This window comes from Lissotriton vulgaris, chromosome 9 (assembly GCF_964263255.1).
Source record: "Lissotriton vulgaris chromosome 9, aLisVul1.2, whole genome shotgun sequence".
Classification (NCBI taxonomy): Eukaryota; Metazoa; Chordata; class Amphibia; order Caudata; family Salamandridae; genus Lissotriton; species Lissotriton vulgaris.
In genome coordinates, this window is record NC_141697.1 from 413,372,518 (window position 1) to 413,393,765 (window position 21,248).

A 21,248-nucleotide genomic window follows, 5' to 3' on the forward strand; every position below is an offset into this window, starting at 1 on the left:
ATGAAACGTCCCCAAAAGTATAGGTGATCGATCCATCTACTTCCTTTGGGGCCCCAGATCCACTCCGCCTCAAACCACCCCATTGTCGCGATTATGGGTACACCAATTAGGAAAGGTACATACATTGCAGGCATCGATCACCTTTCCCGGTTGCGAATGACTCGAATGCGAAAGGCAGGTATCTTTAGGGAACTACAAGTCCCAAGAAGCTTAGGGGCTTAGTTACAGGAAATGAGTAAGATCCAGGTTCCTACTTAAGCCCCGCCTCCGCAAACAACGGGGCTTGACAAACTGCCTGCGGAGCCTTCCTGCCTTCCTACCTGTCTTGCCGTGTTCTGGATTGTGCTGTTAGCTTACGGCAAGAAGACGCTGCAGCCTAAAGACCTTTTCCTGAAATACTTTGACCGCGCTATACTGAAGCGCGGCCGCGCTTCCTTTTCTCCCTGGTTTTTCCGAAGCACCTCCGGGTTAGGAGGGTGCTCGCGTCTCCGTTCCGGAGCTGAACGTTGAGAACGCTGTTGTTTCCGTATTTATTCTTTACTATTGGATGTGAGACACAAAGCACGTGTTGTGCTTTTGGAACTGCTTGTACGGCGCATTGGTGCTTGGAAATCGTGGGTCCGAGTATCTGGGGCTCAACGCACGGAGCGCTCCTTGCATTCCCGGTTTAGTTGCGGACCCCCTTGGAGTTGGAGTGCATTGAGTGGTGTGAGACCGTGCTGGTGTGGAGTGTTCTTCATGAGAGTCGGAGACTGCGCATAAAGGCGCTCTCCTCTCATTTTCTACTATCTGTCTTCCGGCTTCACCTCCATTGGAACCATCAATCCTCACAGGTATTAAATCGCCCCCCAGAGAGTCGGAGACTGCGCATAAAGGCGCTCTACTCTCTAGGCATTTTCCTGCTTGTTTTACATTAAGGTTGGGGAAATTCTCCTCCGATAACGTTATATCTTCATACATACTTTGGGAATGTACTCGCTGTATGTAGTGCGTGTTTCTCAGTGCATCCCAACTGAGTCTATAGGAGATACATCCCGATCTTGTTTTCTGTAAGTCAAAAAGCATCGTTTACACTATTCTTATCTGTATAGTGTATGATTGTGGTACTTCTCATTCTGCTCTTACTTTCTCGTACATACAGGGATCCCAGAGGGTGCTTAAAGAAGGTTACCAACTCCTGTGACGGAACAGAATATCTTTTGTTATTTTATCCCATTCCCTTTTCCCTGGGATGCTTCTCTACCCATACTGTGGCATTATCATTGTGGTGAGAGTAGTGTTTAAGGGACGTCGGGAACTACTCTTCACGGCATCGTTCCTGCTGGCCGTACCTAAGGTTAGTGGCGTATTGTACTTGGCGCTGCTGACAACCCTGACACTCATAGAGAAGTTGGCAAAAGACGGAGCGAATCTGGAACCCATAGCAGTACCAAGCTTCTGTTTGTACCATTTATCATTAAATAGGAAGTAGTTATTCTCTAATACCATTCTTGTCATTTCCAACAACATTACTGTATGATTGCACTGTTCAGCTGGTAGTTTGTTAAGGAAACTTTCTAAGGCAAGTAGTCTCTCTCCCATGTTAAATGATAAACCGAGTATTACTTACAGGAAAGGTACTACATTATCGAATATCATTAGCCCTAGTTATCCCAAAGGGCCAGTTAAAACCAATTGGTTGAGTCGACAACCGCATGGATTTTTTTGTTGTGGTAACTGCAGCTCTTGTAGATGGGCAGTCAGGAGAATAAGTGAATTTAACTACAATAATATGGGGGGTTTTAAGATTAAGAAATTCATCAACTGTGATATGACTTGTGTCGTATATGCAATTATATGCTCCTGCTCCAAAATTTATGTGGGGAGTACTATTTGAAGATTGAGAGATAGAATGGCTGAGCATTTTCGTGCACTTAAAAATGGTGATACTAGATATCCAATTGCTGCTCACCTGATACAAACCCTAATAGAAACACAGACTCATAGATTTAGATATCATGGTATTGATTGTGAGAAAATTGACAAGAGGGGTGGTAACAGGACCCTATTAAGACGTAGGGAATGTATGTGGATTATGAAACTGAGGGCTGTGGAATTAGGTTTGAATTTGGATTCAGAAATACAGTATTTTTTGGGTCATTAATCCTTTAGGTAACCATGTATACATTGAGGAACTGTATAGACAACTGTATTTAGGTTACCTAACCCCATATTTAAATATTTAAATATATGACTCGCCTATTTCCTGTATCTGCAGACACACCGTATATGCAATCCTTCAGTTTGAAGATTTGGATTATTGTAATCAGTACTTTTGATTATGTCTAACAATGGACATCTTATTTTTGAGATATTGCTTACTTACTTATATAGGTTTATCTTTCTTTTACCTCTTTCTTTCCCTTCTGTTTAACTAATGAATAACAAAATTTTTTGGAGGATAACTTTCCCTTAGACTTATATTTGATAAAACTTGTTCTCGTCTAATACCTTCGAAAAGGGTCACATTTGGACTATGGCAATGTGGAGTCGCCGTACCGCGATTAGGATTTGGTTACAGTGAGAAGACATACAGGTAAATTGAACTTTAGCACTAAGTGTGAACATCGGTTTACGAAGCAGTAGGTTAGGAATTCGAGACCCACTGCAGGCCTCAAGTTGATTTATAATTCTTTTCTTCAGGATATTTGTAATAAAATAATTTTTCCTTTCTACACATATTTCAAAGTAATATCGTTTAATACGAATGGCTCTAATGATGTGAGCACATTGAATTAGCTATTAATTGCTGTGTATTTCACGTATGGTATAGGACATAGAAAGGGGACTTCGAGTGCCTAAGGATTTGATCTCGGGCTTCACACATATATATGCTTGGAATTTCTCTACTACGGGATATCATTATGGATTATCTGTAACTTTTTCATTGGGTTATTAGAATATTCATTTATTATATCAGACATGGTTAGATCACAGATTATGAACCACTTTAAGATGGCGCATGCTGTTTAACAGTATTTAAAGGACGGTCAAAATGGCGACCATGCTGCACGCGAGTGGCAGATAGATACGGAACGAGTTACTGCTTGAGGTGAGTGTAGTTACGGAAACAGGAGATTTTGATGAACGGATTCATATATTTATGTACTGAAGGCTTTATTTTGACTTTTTAGATCACGAACCCATGAAATGTGGCGATTGTCATTTTAGAGGTCATGTATACTTTATGTTTTACCTAACTTTTGATAGTAAGGTTGGGAATAGGATATACAACTGGAAACTTACGGCATGACTTTAATTTAACTTTTCAGATTATGAAATTGTGGATACTTAGTGATTGAGAATACTGAGGTGATCTATATTTAACTGTACACTAGTCCTACATTAGTGTAATGTGGGTGTCTATAATACTCACAGTGGTTCATTTGTGTATCTTTTTCTATTGATAAGAGTATGTGAGGGCGATTCTTTTTCTCTAGATTTGATATTGCAAGATATGGAAAAGGGATACTGTGTTATTGTGCTGATAATACATTGAAGGTGAGACATTATGTAATAATAGCTCGTGATCTGTGGGATAGTTTTTATTAGGACTTCAGTCATGTGTTGAACTTCTCTATTGTAGATATATTCTGAAGTCATTATATTAGCGTGTAGTCAGAAGAATAGGAGTTCGCTGATTGGATAGTATCTATTGACCTGAATAGTGGTGAGTGGTTAAGGGAATTATTATAATTAAAATCGTCCAGATCTTTAATTTGAATTTCGTGTAGATGTTTGATCCAATGCTGGGGGTCACATACTGTTTAAACTATGTATGGCTATAATTGTGATAGTTGCCTTGGTTTGTACTATATTAATGCCATATCCAGCTGCTAGACCCCATTAGAAGATATTGGAGGTACATATGTCTAATTTGCCTTTGTACATTAATTTTTGAATGTTTCTACTTTTAGTTTAGTTAGTTATTAGATAGAATATTGAATTCTTGAGATTGTGACCATAATTACAGGTGAATATAGCCTATATTCAAAACCCCTTTTACTCTGGGGAGAGGATGTGCACAATGGTGACTTCAATACCTTGGTGGTGTTCTTTACTTTCTGGTCCATCTCTTTTCTTGCACTATATATCACATTGTTTCTGGTGTTCTTTTCTTTACATCTCCTTAATAATTTCCATGATTACACTTATTTTCAATGGAGATGCCTGTGCTTTATATGTAAATAGTGTTAATTGTGCACAAATTTGATTGATATATTTTTTTTATATTTTGGGTTGCAGGCCTGAGGAAATCATTTTGCACATACTCGTGCTTGACGAAACACGTGTTGGCTGCGTTGGCTGCATTTGGTTGTAGAATTTTCCTCTTATGAGAATAAAGATCTATCTTGGAATTTATCCTGAATCTGGACTACTGACCTATACACTTATGGACATGAGAAATGGACTATGATAATATATGATCAAGAATTTATGGATATTTCGCAAAATTGTTTCTTTGTGGATCATTTTCATCAACTGAATTGCTTGATTTGTCTGTGCTTATTAATGATTTTGAATTGCTTATATTGATGATACTATTTTGACTTTGAATTTGTAATTTAGGTGCTCAGGGAGTATCCTATATTTTAATTTAAAACATTGTTGTTCTTTGTCTGTTTGTGTACAAACCAGCTTTGCATCGCTAAAGGGCACAAATCTGGACACCTGTTCACGCAGGTACCACCGCGAAACTCCAGAAAAAACTACAACGAATCCAAAACGCCTCAGCCAGACTCATATTAGACATCCCACGCAACGAACACATCTCTGGTCACCTTAAAGACCTCCACTGGCTACCCGTCAATAAGAGAATTACTTTCCGACTGCTTACCCACGCACACAAATCACTCTACGACATCGGACCAGATTGCCTCAACTCTCGACTGTCCTTCTACACCCCCTCCCGCCAACTTCGCTCTTCCAGCCAAGCCTTCGCCACTGTACCTCGCATCAACAAGACCACCATGGGAGGCAGATCCTTCTCATACCTGGCTGCCAAAACATGGAACTCACTCCCCGCTTACCTTCGCCTCACCCAGAATCACCTAGCGTTCAGAAAGCAGCTTAAAACGTGGATATTTGACAAATAATCCTCCTCACCCTTCCTAAGCGCCTTGAAACCCTCTGGGTAGGTAGTGCGCTATATAAATTTCATGACTTGACTTGACTTGACATTCAATGTCTCCTATGCCCTCCTTGACCCACAATCAATCAATCAATCAATACATTTGTAGAGCGCGCTACTCACCCGTGAGGGTATCAAGGAACTGAAGGGAGGGGGTGGTGCCGCTACTACTCGAATAGCCAGGTCTTGAGGTGTCTCCTGAAGGTGAGATGGTCCTGGGTCAGTCGTAGGTGTGCGGGGAGGGAGGTCCATGTCTTGGCTGCCAGGTAGGTGAACGATCTTCCTCCGGTGGTGGCTCTGCAAATCCATGGGACGGTGGCGAGGGTGAGGCTGGTGGAGCGGAGCTGGTGGGTGGGGGTGTAGAATGAGAGGCGGCTTTTGAGGTATTCGGGGCCCATGTTGTGGAGCGCTTTGTGTGCGTGAGTGAGCAGCCTGAACGTGATCCTCTTGCTGACGGGGAGCCAGTGCAGGTTTCTCAGGTGGGCGGATATGTGGTTGTGGCGAGGGATGTCGAGGATGAATCGTGCGGAGGCGTTTTGTATGCGCTGAAGGCGTTTCTGAAGTTTGGCTGTGGTTCCTGCGTATAGGGCGTTTCTATAGTCCAGTCGGCTGGTGACGAGGGCCTGGGTGACCGTCTTTCTGGTTTCGGTGGGGATCCACCGGAAGATCTTTCGGAGCATGCGCAGGGTGTTGAAGCATGAGGACGAGACTGCGTTGACTTGCTTGGTCATCGTGAGGGAGGAGTCCAGGATGGATCCCAGGTTGCGTGCGTGGTCCGTGGGTGTCGGTGCGGGGCCCAGCGTCGTGGGCCACCAGGAGTCGTCCCAGGCGGATAGGGATTGTCCGAGGATGAGGACCTCCGTCTTGTCCGAGTTGAGCTTCAGATGGCTGTGCTTCATCCATTCTGCGACATCTTTCATTCCGTCCTGGAAGTTGGCTTTGACGGTGAGAGGGTCTTTGGTGAGGGGGAGTATCAGTTGGGTGCCGTCGGCGTAGGAGATGATGTTGATGTTGTGTTTGCGTGCGATGGTGGCGAGGGGGATTATGTAGATATTGAAGAGGATTGGGCTGAGTGAGGAGCCCTGGGGATACGCCGCAGATGATCTTGGTGGCCTCGGAGCAGAAGGGAGGGGGCAGAGTCTCTGGGTTCTGTCGGAGAGGAACGATGTAATCCAGTCCAGGGCCTTTCCTTGGATCTCAGTGTTGTAGAGGCGGGTTATTAGGGTGCGGTGGCAGACGGTATCAAAGGCTGCCGAGAGGTCCAGGAGGATGAGAGCGGCTATCTCTCCGTTGTCCAACAGTGTCCTGATGTCATCGGTGGCTGCGATGAGGGAGGTCTCGTGCTGTGGTTGGCTCGAAATCCGGACTGGGATGGGTCGAGCGAGTTGTTTGCTTTGAGGAATGCAGTCAGTTGTTTATTGACGGTCTTCTTGATGACTTTAGCCGGGAAGGGGAGAAGAGAGATGGGGTGAAAGTTCTTGAGGTCTTTGGGGTCCGCTGTTGGTTTCTTCAGAAGGGCGTTGATTTCTGCGTGTTTCCAGCTTCCAGGGAAGGTGGCTGACGTGAAGGAGCTGTTAATGATGTTCCGGAGGTGGGGTGCGATGATGGCGTCAGCTTTGTTGAAGATATGATGAGGGCATGGGTCGGAGGGGGAGCCGGAGTGGATGGTGTTCATGACGCGGGTGGTGTCTTCAGTGCTGATGGGCGTCCATGCGCTGATGCTGGTGGTGGGGGTCGTTGGTTTGGTGGCTGGAGGCGGAGTCTGGGGTCCGAAGCTGTCGTGTATATCTGCGATCTTGCGGTGGAAGAATGCGACGAGGGAGTTGCAGAGGTCTTGCGACGGTGTGATGTCGTTGTTGCTGGCGCTGGGGTTGAAGAGCTCTTTGACGATGCTGAAGAGTTCCTTGCTGTTGTTGGAGTTGTTGTCCAACTGCTCTTTGAACGATGACCTTTTGGCTGTGCGGATCATCTGGTGGTATTCGCGGGTGGCGCTCGAGGGCTGTCATGTTTTCTGATGTCCGTTTGTGGCGCCAAGCTTTTTCGAGGGTTCGTCATGATTTCTTTGGGATTTTGAGGGCGTCTGTGAACCATGAGGTTTTTCTGTTGCTGGTCTTGCCTGGGGGTTTCTTCAGTGGAGCGAGGTCGTCGGTGCAGTTGGTGATCCACTGTGCGAGATTGTCTGCTGCGTTGTTGGTGTCAGGGGTGTCGACAGGTGGGTTCTGGCTCAGTGATGTGGTCAGTTGGTTTGTCTGTGGTGACTTTGCTCCAGCATCTGCGGGGGAACTGTAGCGTGTGGTGGTGGGATGTGGTCTTCTTGAAGGTGAAGTGGATGCAGCAGTAGTCGGTCCAGTGTAGTCTGGTGGAGTGGATGAAGGAGACGTGGTTGCTGGCGGAGAAGATGGGGTTGAGCGTGTGGCCAGCGAGGTGGGTGGACGTGTCCACCAGTTGTTTGAGTCCGAGGTTGTCGAGGTTGTCGAGCAGGGTGGTGGTGTTGTCGTTGTTTTTCTCCAGGTGGAAGTTCAGGTCCCCTAGGAGGATGTACTCTGGTGAGGCTAGGGCGTGCGGGCTGATGAAGTCGGCAATGGTTTCGCTGAATTGTGTCCGTGAGCCTGGGGGCCCGTAGATGAACGTTCCTGTGAGGGTGGTCTGGGGGTCAGTGTGGATCTGGAAGTGTAGGTGTTCGGCGGCGGTGAGTGTGTGTTCGGCGTTGGTCGTGATGCTGATGGTGTTCCTGTGGATGATGGCGATTCCTCCTCCAGTTTTGTTGACACGGTCCTTCCGGGTGATTTTGTAGCCGTCCGGGATGGCTATGGGATGTCGGAGGGCGAGGAGGCGTTCAACCAGGTTTCCGTGAGGAAGGCGACGTCTGGTGCTGTTGTATCAAGGACGTCCCAGAGTTCAACGGCGTGTTTGTGGACGGAGCGGGTGTTGAGGAGGATGCACTTGAGGTGGTTGTTGTTGTCGTTGCTGTGTTTGGTGGGCAGGGTGCAGGTTCGGAGGCTGGTGAATTTGCATGCTTTGCAGGTGAAGGGTCCGTGGGTGCGCTTCGGGGCGGCTCGGTGGCAGGTGGTCCTGTGTTGAGTGCGATGAGGGTGGCGGTGTCGTACCTCAGTTGGGTGCCCTGGCAACGGCTTCAGCCAGGGGTTCTGGCACTGGGCGCGGTCCAGAGGCGGACGGGCGCAGAGGGGTTTGCCTTTGGCGCACCAGCGGTGCGCCCGCATCTGCTGCGCTTCCGCGCGGCGACCTCCATAAGATGCGAAGTGGGAGGGAGGAGCAGCTGGGAGGCAGGAGCGTGGGGGCCCATGAGCAAGGGCACGGTGACAGAAGGCAAAAAGGGGGCGGGCCGCGGGGAGCAGCGGCGGGAAGCGAGGGTAGGGGGGGTCACAGAGGGCAGTGGCGCGAAAAGCAGCTCTTAGCAGGCAAAAGGGGAGACAAAGCACAATGCACAAAAATACAAGGGCAGGTTACAGAAGGCAATGGGGGAGAAAACAGCCTTAGCAGTCCAGTCAGCAGATACCAGGGGCGGCGAACCCTTGGTGGCAGCGGGAGTGAGGCACAGGTACCAGGAGGAGCCATGCGGCGTGGGGAGTGACTCGAGGTCAGGTCACCGGCAACGTAAGGCAACGGTATTCTTTTGCAGTGGGTCACGTGGACCTAATTCTTTCGACCAGCAACCGTTACAGCTGTCTATGTAGCCAGCAGAACTTGCTCAGGACCTTTCCATCTGGGCTCCAGACTTTTCTTCCTCTGAAAATTCTTTATCCAGATAAAGTAGCCAGGTTGGATGAAGTGGACAGGTCCCTCTGGTTTAGGAGGTAAGGTGTCTTGCAGCTCTTGGTGAACATAATGGAAACTTTCTGTCAATTGTCCAAGATAATCAAGCAATACAGGATATTCAATGTCTGAATATTTTTTCAGCCTCTGGACACCTCAGGCATTTGCTGGGCGGCCGAAAACTACTTTGTAGGGTGATAAGCCAGTTCTAGAATTTGCTGTAGTCTTGGTTGCCAAAAGAGTCAACTGAAGAGCATCTGGCCATCTCAACCCTGTCATCTCTTGAATTTTTTCCAATTTCAGTTTTAATGTTCCATTGTACTTTTCGACAAGACCCGCTGACTGCAGGTGATTGACGGCATGGAACTTCTGCTTAATATGCAAACCTTCACATATTAGCCTAATCACTTTCCCATTAAAATGAGATCAGTTATCACTCCAGATAACTCTAGGCATTCTGAATCATGGGAAGTACTCTTTAATGAGCACCTTTGCAGTTGTGGTGGCCGTATTGTCTTTAGTAGGGTAAGCCTCAACCCATTTACTGAACATGCAAATAACCACTAGGGCATATTTGAGATTGTTACAACGTCCTAGCTCAATGAAGTCCATCTGAAGGACTTCAAAGGGGAATGTAGGTGGTGCAAAGTTTCCAGATGTTGTGAGGGTGCCCTTTCCTGGACTATGCATCAAACAAATCTTACCATTTTCACTACTTGTGTAGCAATCTTGGAAATATTATCATTACACCAAACTGGGGCCAGTAATTTACAGATACCTTTTGCTCTAATATGAGCTGGACCATGAGCCATAGTCACTACAGGGAGTACATATGTATCAGGTAACATCCATTTCTGCTTTCCGGACAAATAAATCCAACACCCTTCTTCATCTAAACATGCTGTACTCTCTTGCCACACAGCTAATTCTTCGATTGCAGCCCCGCTTTGTATCTCTTTTACCCTCTCAAACGTGTTTCCGAACATAGTATTTGCGGGAACCCGTCTAGCTGGACTTGCAACAAAAATTCTCTTCATCTTGCTCTGAGCCGTCTCTTTGGCTGTTTGATCAGCAAATGCATTCCCCCTATCCACATCATCTGTCACTTTCTTATGGGCACTACACTTCACGACTGCTATTTTCTCTGTCCATACTGTATCTTGGTACCATGCAATGTAAGAAATCCTCTTTCTGCCCAGAGGCGCCCAAAATTATGAGCCACCCCAAATGCGCACTGACTGTGTATATATTAACAGCTAACCCTTCACTTAATTCACAAGCTCGTATAAGGGCAATAAGCACTGTTGCCTTGGCAGATTGGTTGGGAACCCTTGATGTCTCTCCCACTGTACGCAATATAGTGATAGCGTAAGCTGCAGTGGTGGTGCCATCTGGTCATTTAAAACAAGAGCCATCAACATATAGTTCTCATTAGGGATCCGAAAAGGGAACATCAGTCAAGTCTACCCGTCCTTTCGTCTCTTCCTCTGTTCGGCAAATGCATTCATGTTTGTTAACTGCATCACTCTGGAAAGGGAGGGGTAGTAACGTGGCTGGGTTCAGAGTGGCACATCTTTTAATTGTAATATGTTTGGCAAACAATGTCGATTCATAGCCTGTAAGACGTGAACTGGTAAGGTGCTGTGTCCTTGTCTTATTCAAAAGTGTGTCCACTGCATGGTGTACCATGACTGTGAGGTCAGAATTGAGTGTGAGTCCAGTCGATTATCTGATCGAAGTGACCACAGCCGCGACTGCTTGCAGACAACTCGGGCGGGCCCTTGCTTCAGGGTCAAGTAAAGTAGAAAAATAAGCACAAGGTCGCTGTCTATCACCACATTTTTGTTAGAACAGATGAAGCACAGCCAGCCATCTCGTGGACATATAGCACAAAAATCTTATTATAATTGGGCGTGCCTAGTCCTGGAGCAGAGCAAACCGCAGTTTTTAATTCTTCATAGGATTGCTGACAATCAGGCGTCTAAGGCAAAGGCTCATGGACCTCTTTGGTTGTTAATGCGAGCAGGGGCTTGAGTAGTAAGGAATAGTTTAGAATCAATTGGTAGCAGTGGGAAGTGATGCCTATAAAAGCACGCACGTCCTACTGATGTGTTCTGGCGTCAACCTTCTACCCTCCTTCGACAGGAGTTGACCTAAATAGGTGACCTTCTGTTTAGAATACCGAAACTTCGAAAGAGAAACTTTGTGACCATGGTGTGCCAGATGCAACAATAATTTTACTGTACTATCTCTTCAACCTTGTAAGGTATCAGAGGCAATTAACAAATCGTTGACATACTGTACCAATGCATTGCCTGTAGATATTGAGAGTGAATCCAACTGACCTTTCAATTCTTGACTATAAATGCTAGGACTTTCAGTTTACCCTTGAGGAGCTCTACAGAATCGGAAACTTTTTCCAGCCAGTGAAAATCCAAACAAAAACCTCCTGTCTGGGTGTATGGGAATGCTAAAGAACGCTTTTTTCAGATCAATGACAGAGAAAAACGTAGGAGTAGATGGATCATTGTTAAGAGTGTGGTGATATCAGGACAACTGGGAATTGCGGGACCACTATTTTATTAACCTCGCGCAAATCAATCACAAAACAATATACATCATCAGCACTGGTGCGGGATCTGGACTTGTCCTCTTTAGGACAGGAAGAATAGGACTAATACATATATTGCCTGTGGTCTCTTCTTCGACAACTCCCTTACGTAGAAGGTCCTGAACAATTTTAAGGAAAGCTCTCCTGCCTTCGGTATTTTATACTGGGGAATGCATGGAAATTTAACATTATCCTTCAGTCATATAGAAACTGGGGGTACGTGCAATAAGCCTAAATCAGTGTCACCAGTGGCCCATAATGTAGGTGGTCCTTGATAAAAATTCAGGGGGAAGGGGAGCTTCTTTGGATAGACATTTTCTTGTACCAACGTCAAGATAAACACCACCTGGCGAACAATATATGGTAGCATGCAACTTCTTTAAGTCCAGGCCCATTAAGTTTTCACCACAATCAGATGGTAAAAGGAATGGGGAATCCACAGTAAAAGGACCAACCATGAGAGCAAGCGGACGCAAGATGGGGCTTAAAAACGTTTTTTTCCTGAAAAACCCACCAAAACATTGTTATGGCCAGACAGGGCCCCAGGGACCAGATGTTAAGAAACAGAGCTCTTTGTGGCACCTGTATCAATCAAATAAGGCATTAGTAGACCATTGCACATCCACTCTAAGGGTCACGCTGATCTAAATGTATGTGAACTGGTCCCCTACCCTGTCCGTCCTAGCTGTCCTAGCTGAAAGACATCCTTGTCGCATCATTGTCATAATCGTTGTTAGAATACTGTCCTTCCTTGGTGTCATCAAAATAAGTGTTGGGACGGCCTACAAAGGCAGTAGTGAGTTGTTGTCTATTGGTCCCACCGCATCTGTTAGCAGGACCCCTTCCTCTAGTGGATGAAGCATTGCACAAAAGTACAGGGCACTGGCTACGCCAGTGACCTTCCTCCTTGCAGTGAGCACACCGATTCTGTCCCAAAGGTGTTATAAGTGGCTGTCTAGTGCATACATGTTATTGCTGTGGTCCCAGTCCTCTAGAGTTACATCGATATACCTTTTGCAATAATACCTTTGTCTTCAAATCTTTATTTTTTTTCTCTGATTTGTCTTTCTCTTCATTATCCCTATGCTCGTATTATTAGGCCATATTTAAAATCACAGAAGGGGAAAACGTAGACAAGGTACTTTCAGCTACTTGAAATCTAGCCATTATTTAGGGAAGGAGATTAGTGAGAAACCAGTCAACAAATAAACTGAATCCCCCTCCTGTAGACATGTCCTTTCCACTATAATCCAAAAACGTCTCTTCAAAACTAGTGAAAAAATCAACAACACTTTTGTCTTTCTTCTGCCAGGAGGCAGTCAGTCTGTCCCAAACTAACCTTCTTGGGAGGGTTGAGTGCCTGCATGTATGTTATTATTCGACCGGGCAAGGCAAGTAATTCAGCATTTGGCTTTTCACCTGGCTTCCTATCCCGGTCCCAACCTTAGATCACATCCCATGTGCCGCCCAATTCTGCAACATGGTCTTGGGTATGTACCTGTTGCCAAACATCAACCAGGATTATTAAACCAAAAAACATTTCAATATCTGCAAGTGTCATTACGCAAGAAGAGGCTGCTTCCGTAAATTCTTTATAGTAAGTGGTAGGATTTTGTTTTAGGATCGGACAATGTAGCCTTCAGGGTCAGAACTTTGCTTCTTTTCCATGGAGTATAAACCCACTGTTCCTGAAAGCAGGCTGGTATACCCGGTCTGGTAACCACCTCATGTTGATTCGTCACTTCAGGGATTTCCGGGTGGTAAATGGGGTGAACTTCTCACATTAGGAACTGTGTTATTTGAGTAGGGCTTTTATCATGTAGTCCGCCCCTATAAGTAATTAGAGTTGAAATGTTCCCGAACACTTGGGCCAGCTCCATGTTATTTGCATAAGCGCCTTCACTAATATCAAATAGTATTCGGGTGGTTTTGTCATGATGTGTGCACGCCAGAGGTCAATTAGTGCAGTGGACATATGTTTGAGGGCATGTTACTGTATGAAAGGGTCGAGGTCTCGCATTAGTATCCATATGTCCTCAAAACTGTAAATTGGGTAAAGGGCCCACCGTACTTCCTGTCCCGCGATTACCTTTTTCTCTTCCTCCCCCACATCGGACCGCATTAATGGACCTATCCGCTCCGTGAATCTCATCAAATCTTGATCATCTGGACTGCGCACTGGTGTCAGTAACTAGTGTTGATGAAGGATAGGTAACTGTAATGAGGGTAACGGGAGTTGACATAGTTATATGCTGTGACGGAGGGAAAGGAGTAGGGGTACGTTAACTGGGGTGGTAGGTGTAACAGCCTAAGAGACTGATGCACATGGTGTGGGTTGTTGTGCTGGCAGGGAACAACAGGATATATCCGTTCTGGGGCGTAGGGTGGTGGAGGTCGAGCATCTAATAATTTCTCCAAACAAGAATCCCCATCTTCCTGAACCATATAAAACCTCTCAACTTGCAATCAGAATTTTCTATCTTCACATTCTATTCCTTTCTCCAGCTTGTCCCCATCATAAGCTACAGCCTTTTGTGTAATTGTCTGCATATTTCTTTTTCTAGCATCCTTCTCCATTTTTTATCTCCTCTGTTTGGCCTCCTCCTGCCAAGTACGAAGAGAGTCAAATATAGGCTGCCTACTGCTTCTTTTGAGTAACTAACCTGAAGAAACCTTATCTTTTGTTCATCAAAGGAGCCTGTCAAAGCCACTGTAACTCTGCATTGTCCCTCGTATCTTTGTGTCACAACAAACGCTCTGTCCAGTCTGGAGAGAGTGCTACAGAGGGAACTGAGGAACATCAAGCAGAAAGATACATTGTAGGAAGGTGGATATCGGACTATGGTTGCCCCCAACTTTTTGCCTAGTGTTTTGCTGGTATTTCGACTTAGTTGACCTGTGGCCCTGCTATTCAGGGCCCCAGGCCCACTGCTCTCTCTCTAAATTGACAACCATGTACCTTAGGTGCATTTACCAATTGATACTGGGCCACCTTATCAGTCCCTGTACAGTGTACTATAGGTACCCAGGGCATAGGTGTACCCAGGGCCTACCAGGGGCTGAAGCATGTATTATGCCACCCCTGGCTGGCCATCTAAACAGACACAACTGGCTGCACGACAGCTGGGGCAAGGTGGTGTAATCACCCTTTGCTTTAGATATAGTTCCCTATATCTAAACCTACAATGGACACATATATTCCTATCAGTCACTCCTATGGAAGGCCTAATCAATCCTGAAGGCAGAGTGCTTGGAATTAAGTGAGATGGTGCTCTGGCATGAGCTGAGCCCGTTTGCAGCTTGCAGAACCAAGTCCTAATAGCTGTTCCATGATAACGCTATACCATATACTCTTAAGTGCATTATAATCCTCGTGGTTAAATGCTAACTTTGGTATAGCATATCAAAACCTGTCGAGTAAGGTGTCATACGAATTGGAATACTAACCCCTCGCCAATTCTGGCGACGGGGGTAGCATTCCACCCTTCTAGAGGGACACAACATGTATGTAACTGTGAACCCCGGTTAAAGTTAACTCGAGCCTCAGCATCACAAAATGGATGCTGCCACCACAGACACAAGTCTGACAACCTGCTGCTGGTAGTCCTTCCAGCGAGGGAGGCTTGGACAAAGGGTTTCCTGCCTTGGGAGGTGCTAGCACCACCCCAGACAGGATTTTGTGTATTAGGTAGGACAGGGCTGAAAGGAATGAGACATGGCTGGGGCACACAAGGTGTCCCTGTGCATACTCCGGTCTAAACCAGTTCCTGGGGCACTCCAGCCCCAGAGCTGTCGCAAGACCGGACAAAGGAAAGGGGGTGTAACCACCCCCCTTCCTGGTCCCACCCAGAGGAGGGACCTAGTCGTAGTGCCGCCCCCCTTTAGCCGGATAAAGGTAGGAGCTGGTCCCATTCCAAATTAGATTATCCTGATCAACTTTACAAGAAGAAACTCTGGACTTCAACGTTCTGCTCCACAGAAGACTGAAGAAAACTCCCTTGTGGGCAAGGAGTGTCCACCCTGCACAAGCAGGCACCATCAGCGTACAGCGGCTTCCCTTTGTCGTCTTCCTGCAAGGATCCAGACTTCAGAGCCCGACGAGACCCGGACTCCCAGACCTCTCCGACCTCTACCTACATCTGCAGCACAGCTGAGATCCGTGGGTGCGACGAGACACGTGGGACCGGCCATCTTGAAAGAAGCAGCACTTCGCTCCAGCACGACTTCAGAGGCCTACTCGTCCAAGTGCTTTGGGGACAGAGAAGCCCCGACCCCGAGCAGCTCCTGCATCGAAGACCAGCCCTCCAGCATCCACGAGATCTGCGTGGGGCCCTTCTGCCTGTTTGCTGCTCGACGGGTTGTCTGGTCACTGGCCGGCTGGCTAGTGACCTCCTAGACGACGAACTCCGACAACTTCACTGCTGGTCTGGTTGCTCCAGACTGGCCCTTGCTCCCTTCCAAAAGAGGAGCACCCCGGACCCTCCTGGTCCACTCCAGACGCCGTTTCCACTCACCGCATGGGTTGCCATTGCCAAGGCCTGTTGAACCAGAATCCGGAGACGACACCGCCGACAGCTAGAGCCTGCGTGGGACAGCTCGTGCCTCCATCCTGGTCGTCGAAGACACCACCTGGTCCACGTGGCTGCAGAGACAAGCGTCCACCTTCACCTGATCGCGACAACGACATCTGGTTCCACTCCTGGTTCCACTCCAGTCACTGGCTAGTGACTTTGAACATTGTCCTCTCTGCTTTCAGGTTCTTCTCTTCACTGATCCACCCTTGGATCACACCAGATATCTTCCTCCTGACCGCCTGCAGCATCTTTTCCTCCAGGCTCCATAGACTTCAACGCCGGAGCCCGACACGACTTGGCACCTATGCACCCGCAGCCTGTGGGTGAGGTAACACGAGCATTTCGGTGCTCAAGGGTAGCTTGACTCTCCTAGTGTCCAGTTCCACAGTCGTTTTGGTCCTATCTAGTCAGGGACGTCGGTACTCACCTTTTTCTTAAAACTGAACTGTCCATAAACGTTTGTACGCATCTCGCGTGTGAGTTCACACTCTGCACACGCGTTCCGTGGGCCTCCTAGTACTTACCTCAAGTTAGTATAGCGTGGTCCCAGCGATCCTACAGCCTCTGGACAGCTCCATTCCTATTACTGACTTTCACATTCCACTTACTTAGTATATGGTTTGTCGTGCCCCTAGGGCACCATTGTAAATCGTGCAACTTGAACGTATTTTTCCTAAGAGTTTGTCATGTGCTTAGCCCTCTGACCTCATAAAGAGTTCGGAGGTGTATGTTAGTTAATAAATACTTGTTTATTTTCATAACAACCTGTGTGGTGTCCTTTCACTTGGTATTCAAGGGGTTATATGTGGTAAAACAGCTGGCTTCACATGCCAAAAGAGTTTAGCCCAAGACTGCTTTGTCCATGCTACCACTAGGATAGCTGGTCCATAAGGATGACTTACAACCAATCACCATAAGGGTTGTTTGGACTGATACAAGATGATCACTAGAACTAGTGAGCATCATATATCAGGCCAACTTCTCACATTGGTATGCAGCGGTTGGGATTTGAGCTTGCTGTTGTTTTTACCAAATATAATCTTGAGATATAATTTGAAAGATCACATAAGGTACCATAGGTACATATAACAAGCTTAGAAATACTCTGAGTTCTACTGAACCAGCTGTTGTAGTAGAAAGGGAGTAGCACACCCTGACTACAACTCTTAGCAAGGGATCAGTAGGTAAACCCATAGTGTAGGTAAGTGCACCACTTACACCTCACTAGAAAAGCATGTCTACCACAAGAGAGAACACAGTGGCTCCCCTGGTGGCAGTTGACCCTCCACAGGTCATGTCAAGATTTGCAGCCCTTAGCTTCCAGGAGATGAGACTATTGTGTACCTCCAGGAAACTAAAACAGGGTTCTAACCCTACAATTAACTTCCTGATAGGTCTCTTAGAGACATTTGATGCCAGAAGGGCTTCTAATCCAGGCCCATCTGACCCTACAGAGGAAGACATACCCCCACTAGAGGAGGACTCCAATTTCCCTGAAACTGATGAAGTGGAGGGAGATGGAGACTCATCTGATGGTGAGGTAAACCATGGTCAGGGAGGAGTCAGCAGACTTACCAGGGCCAACTTAAGCATAAATGAGAATGGAACTGGGGGACCCGCAGGCCCATCCTCAGGCAGGCTTAACCTTGGGAATAGACGAGTTAGGTCTCTCTCCAGCGGCTCTAACAGACCTATTCACACCCATGTCTCTCAGGCATCTTCTCAGAGAGGGATGACATCCCCACAGAGAAGAGAGCATGAAGCTAAGATGAGGGAAGTCAATCTGAGGATTGAGAGGGAAAAACTTGCCCTTGCCAAAGAAAGACTTGCCTTTGCCAGAGAACAGAAATTGAGTGGGGCAGACCCCACTGGTGGCAGCATTATCCCTAGAGATAAAGAAGGGAGTTTTGATACTAGACACCTGAGTAAAATAGTGCCCCCCTTTAAACAAGGGGATGACATCCACAAATGGATGACTGCTTTGGAGAGGGCCTGCACTGTCCAGTGCATCCCCCAGAGTCAGTGGGCAGCTATATTGTGGCTCTCCTTTGAAGGTAAAGGTAGAGATAAGCTCCTCACTACTAGAGCTGAGGATGCTAACAATTTCCAAGTCCTGAAGAATACACTGATTGATGGGTTTGACTTAACAACTGAACAGTACAGGTTGATGTTCAGAGACACCCAGAAAACTCAGTCTCAGGATTGGACTGACTTTGTTGATTGTGCCACTGAGGCTCTAGAAGGCTGGCTACTGGGAAGTAAGGTTACTGATTACACAGGATTGTATAATCTAATTATGAGAGAGCAAGTCTTAAATAATTGTCAGAACCAGTTATTACACCAGCACCTGGTAGACTCTGATCTGACCTCTCCACAAGAATTGGGTAAGAGGGCAGACAAATGGGTCAGAACCAGGATTAGGCCTAAGAACCAGGGTGGTGACCAAAAGAAAGAATCAACCAAGCCTCAAGAGAAGGGTGGGAATAAATCTTCTGATCAAACCACATCAGGGCCCAAAAAATCCTCTGAAAAGGGTGGGTCCCAGAATCCTTCCAATACCCAAAAGAAACCTTATTGCCATACCTGCAAACAGGTAGGCCATTGGAAAACTGACAGCAGTTGCCCAAGGGCCAACAACAATAAGGAAAACATACCCCCAAGTAACACTTCCAAGCCTCCTGTTACTACTAGTAGTAATCCCCCAGGTGGCGGGAGTGCCCCCAAGAATTTGGGTGCATTTACTTTGGGAGTTCCTGGGGGCTCTGGCCTATCCAGGTCCCCTGACTTAGATACTCTTGTCTGTGAGACTGGCATGGGGTTTGCCAACTTCACAGCTTGTCCCAACACTTTGGACAAGTACAGACAGGAACCCCTCATCAATGGTATAAAAGTTGAGGCCTATGGAGACACAGGGGCTAGCATCACCATGGTGACTGAGAGCCTAGTCCCCTCAAGGCAACTTTTACCTGGAGCCACATACCAGGTGACCAACATTGATGGAGTGCAGAGAGATCATCCCATAGCAGTGGTAAATCTCAGCTGGGGAGGTGTCACTGGCCCCAAGAGAGTGGCAGTGTCATCAAACTTGCCTGTAGATTGCCTACTGGGGTTTCTTGCTCTACCTCAGCCCAGGCTGAGATATCTAAATCAGTCCCATTTTAAAATGGTAAACCTCCATGGTAAGGTTAGTGGGGCAGTGCTGGCCACAGCCCCAGTCCAAGATGTCCTCCCTGAACAGGTTAGGAGGGCTGTGCCAGTCACAGCCCAATCTCGGAATGATTCCTTCCCTGAACAGGTTGGCAAGGCTGTGATGGTCACAGCCCATACCCAAACTGAGTCCCTTCCTGAAAAGGTTGGTGGAGTTGTGATGGCCACAGCTCAAACTCAGACAATAGTGTTGTGAAGCCTGAAACTATGGATCACTCCACTCAGACAGAGGGCATTGAGGAGGAAGAGAAATCTCCCTCCCACCAGACTTTAGGAAAGGATCAGCCTCCTCAGCGAACTGATCTGACCCCTTGTGAAGAAACTGCCCCAGAGGTAGTCAGGCCTAGCCTGGCAGAACCCCTGATGTCAGTGGACTCTACCAAGGTGGGACCCAGTCTGGAGCAGGTAACCTGCCCCTCTCTACCCTGCCTCAGTCAGCCCAGGGCTGTAGAGGTCAGGGAGGCCAGTGGTGGACCCCAAAGGCCCCCCTGCCCAAAAGAACTCCACAATCAGCAGATTAAGGGCACTGAAGCTAGTAGTCCTAGCCAAGTGAAAATAAAACAAACTCCTGAGGGATCCCCCTTAAACTTAGTTAGGGACCTCCCACAGATGGACACTGTTAGGCACAGCCAAACCTGGGACCTGAGGGCCCCAAACCTAACCTGTCCCTCCAGTAAGCCAAACAGAGGGACCCAGCCTCCAGCTTTAGGTAGCCGGAGGTTGACCCTGAGAGCTCACAGCAACTCAGTCCTGGAAAGAAAGGCACATATGGTGGATAGTGATTGGAGGAAGTTGAGCCCAACATTAGTGGAGTCTCACTTCAGTACTCCATCCCAGCACCAGCCTTTTACTTTGCCAAAACACACCACAGGTAGAGATTCCCTATGGTGGAGACCCTCAGATACCCTTAGGGTGAGGAATTGCTTAGTGGACCATGAGATAGGGGGTAACCATGCCAGTGTATATACCACCTCATATGGCCACTCAGGCAATATAGGCTTAACTGGTCGAGGATAGCCTTATCTCCTTTCGTTTGGGGGGGGAGGGGTTATGTAGGAAGGTGGATATCTGACTATGGTTGCCCCCAACTTTTTGCCTAGTGTTTTGCTGGTTTTTCGACTTAGTTGACCTGGGGCCCTGCTATTCAGGGCCCCAGGCCCACTGCTCGCTCTCTAAATTGACAACCATGTACCTTACGTGCATTTACCAATTGGTACTGGGCCACCTTATCAGTCCCTGTACAGTGTACTATAGGTACCCAGAGCATAGGTGTACCCAGGGCCTACCAGGGGCTGAAGCATGTATTATGCCACCCCTGGCTGGCCATCTAAACAGACACAACTGGCTGCACGACAGCTGGGGCAAGGTGGTGTAATCACCCTTTGCTTTAGATATAGTTCCCTATATCTAAACCTAAAATGGACACATATATTCCTATCAGTCACTCCTATGGAAGGCCTTATCAATCCTGAAGGCAGAGTGCTTGGAATTATGTGAGATGGTGCTCTGGCATGAGCTGAGCCCGTTTGCAGCTTGCGGAACCAAGTCCTAATAGCTGTTCCATGATAACGCTATACCATATACTCTTAAGTGCATTATAATCCTCGCAGTTAAATGCTAACTTTGGTATAGCATTATCAAAACCTGTCGAGTAAGGTGTCATACGAATTGGAATACTAACCCTCGCCAATTCAGGCGACAGGGGTAGCATTCCACCCTTCTAGAGGGACACGACATGTATGTAACTGTGAACCCCGGTTAAAGTTAACTCGAGCCTCAGCATCGCAAAATGGATGCTGCCACCAGAGACACAAGTCTGACCTCCTGCTGCTGGGAGTCCTTCCAGCGAGGGAGGCTTGGACAAAGGGTTTCCTGCCTTGGGAGGTGCTAGCACCACCCCAGACAAGATTTT